General features: G+C 37.3%; 1 long non-coding RNA gene across 1 annotated transcript; it reads right to left on the bottom strand.

Moving 5' to 3' along the window:
- Nucleotides 1-675: 675 nt before the first annotated feature.
- Nucleotides 676-1,707, bottom strand: LOC148870232 (uncharacterized). Its single transcript, XR_016107670.1, has 2 exons — nucleotides 1,385-1,707; nucleotides 676-1,106 (listed from the first exon to the last, which is right to left on the bottom strand). It is a non-coding gene; the product is annotated as an uncharacterized LOC148870232 (long non-coding RNA).
- Nucleotides 1,708-2,564: the final 857 nt, after the last annotated feature.

The following is a 2,564-nucleotide window of genomic DNA, read 5'->3' as shown; positions in this document are numbered from 1 at the left end:
TGAATTAAAAGAGATTGGCTCTAGAGTGGTGCCTTTCTATTTGGTAATGTTTTGTGTAGTTAAAACCCATAAGGAAAACAATGAATCGAAAATCAAAACCTCTTGTCACTTGGAATGCCCCAGGATCAGTTGGTTTCTGGGCTTCTCTCTATTCGGCCTGATTAACAAATTTGCTTTCTCCATTCTATTTCTATTTGTGTCTGTGGAGCTTTAACGTTCCTCTGGCTTCAGGCCCATCTTCTCTGCTTTTATACCTGACTACCTGTCTTCTTCACTTTGTTCAACAACTTATTACCACTGATCACCCTCTTTGTACCCTTCTCTGGATACCCAAAAGATGTGTAGTAGACAAGTAGTCTTCCTCCATATAAGGATGACAATCATGAATTTCCAGTATTGAGTATTTGATAGGACAGAATGAAGCTGCCAAGTGTAGTGTAGCCTTCCTCAGTACTTTGACATAAGAGAAATTCTAGGAGAAACATAAAATCTCAGATTAGAGCTCCAATTGATCTGTTTAGTTTTGACCCATTTTGGTGGCAATTGCTTAGCAATTGGAGATTGGTCAGATCAGGTTGAGCAGAGTCAGTTGGGTGTTTCAGAACAGCCTGATTTACAAACATTTCATCAAAAGTTTCAAATTCATTCCAACCCCACTTGAATCAAAAAGAAAAATGCACAACTAAGAAAAATCAGTTTCATTAATTAATCAGTCCAACACAATGTCATGATTTTATACAACTCCCATCCCATCAAAGTTTCATATTATTTCTATGCTAGTATATGCCTTTTGCCTTGCCATACACGTCAATCCAACAGTCACAGAAACGAAAGAAACGAAGGACATCCTGTCTTGTCCTATTTGATCCAAACCCCAACCCACTTCTCTACCTCCTCCTCCTCCTTTCTTGACAAAGTTTTCAATCAGACTGAGAAGTGCAACGAGACTTGTCATTACAACAAGCTTCTGTTAATTCTGAAGTACGTTTTGGGGAGGGAGGTGAGGGACCCACCGACTCACCACTTCCTACTTTATCTGGATGAACTTTCACTGGTGGTGGAGGCATTTTCTCATTCTTCTGCTCTTCATCTCTTTCACTCTCAACCTGTCCATGTCAAAATAATGCAGCAAAAGAAGAATCAAACAAACACAGAAACAGTGGATCCTCATAACAATAATGATAAATATATATCTTGCATCTCTCTCTCTCTCCACTCAGTCACAGACACAGACACAACACACAAACACACTTAGAAAGCACATTCAAAGATGCCCAATATCTGGAAACTGTTCATCTTGGAAAAGAGAAAAAAAAGAAAAGAAAAGAAAAGAAGCAAACAAGCAATGGAAAGACATGGCTCTGGTTTGTTTGTCCATTATTACCTTTAGAGTAGACATTGGAGGGGAATCCACGCTTTCAATCTTAAGACTGACTAACCATTCTCCACCCCCCCCCCCCCCCCCCCTTTACTTGCAGCATTTTCCCATCCCCATTATAGAAATTCTTTGCCCCAAGATAGAAAGTCTGGAGGAAGTTAGCAACTGTTTTCTCCTTTCCCGGCTTTTCATGTGCACCAATCATGGTGATCATCCCACGTGGCAGCAGCAGAATCTATCTACGTCACTCTTATTCGTTGGTTGTGGATCTCCATTCTCAGGTAACCAATTCATCATTCTGTCTCCCTCGTGTCCCTCCTACCTCGACCCTATTTTTAGTAACTCATGAATCCCAACTCATTACCCTTTTCTCAGTAAAACCTTAATTCCCCCTCTTGTTTTGGACCCTCAATTGTTTTTGGGTTACTAGGCCATGGAAAAAGGAAAAAAAAAGACTAATAATTTTGCCTTCCCTTCTTTTTCTAACATGTGAATGACCCCGTACGAATCAGTAATGTTAAATTTATATTATAAAATCAATATTGTTAAATTTATATTTATTAATATTATAAATAATTATTAAAATTTTAATAATATTTATTTTAAAATATAGATTTTCAATAATTATTAAAATATGGATAATTTTATTTTGCTATGACACATAGAGGGTTAATGATTAAGTGAGATTGATAGAATGTAGGTAGAAGTGGTTGTAGATAACAATTTTTGCATTTTCTGCATTTTTGTTATGAATGGATTGAAAATGGTGGTAGTGGGTTGTGGGCTTGAACAACAACTTCTCAGAAATGCCATGTGTCTAGCTTTCTAGAAAAATGAGAAGGCCATCTGTCTAAATGGTGGGGAGCTATAGCCTGGTAATGGATTGTGGGTTTTATTAGGAATTTCTCGAAAATTGTTATGTGTCTAGTTTTCTAGAAAATGAGAAGGCCATTTGTCTGAATGGTGGTAGTGGGCTGTGGACTTTAATAACTTCTCAGAAAATGTCAAAGCCTAACTTTAATATATCTATACTACTAATAAAAGAGCAAATAACCCCATTTTCTAGACTTTTCATTAGACATTTTTACCCCCTATCTAAGCAACATACAACGGACATAAAAATGGCACATATGTCCTTTACTCTCACTCAAAAAATATCCACTTATAACTGTTCAAAAACTGTCCA

Source organism: Nelumbo lutea, chromosome 2 (assembly GCF_056320005.1).
Source record: "Nelumbo lutea isolate HS-2025 chromosome 2, American lotus-T2T, whole genome shotgun sequence".
NCBI lineage: Eukaryota > Viridiplantae > Streptophyta > Magnoliopsida > Proteales > Nelumbonaceae > Nelumbo > Nelumbo lutea.
Note: the sequence above shows the minus strand (reverse complement) of the source record. Positions and strands in the feature narration are given on the sequence as shown.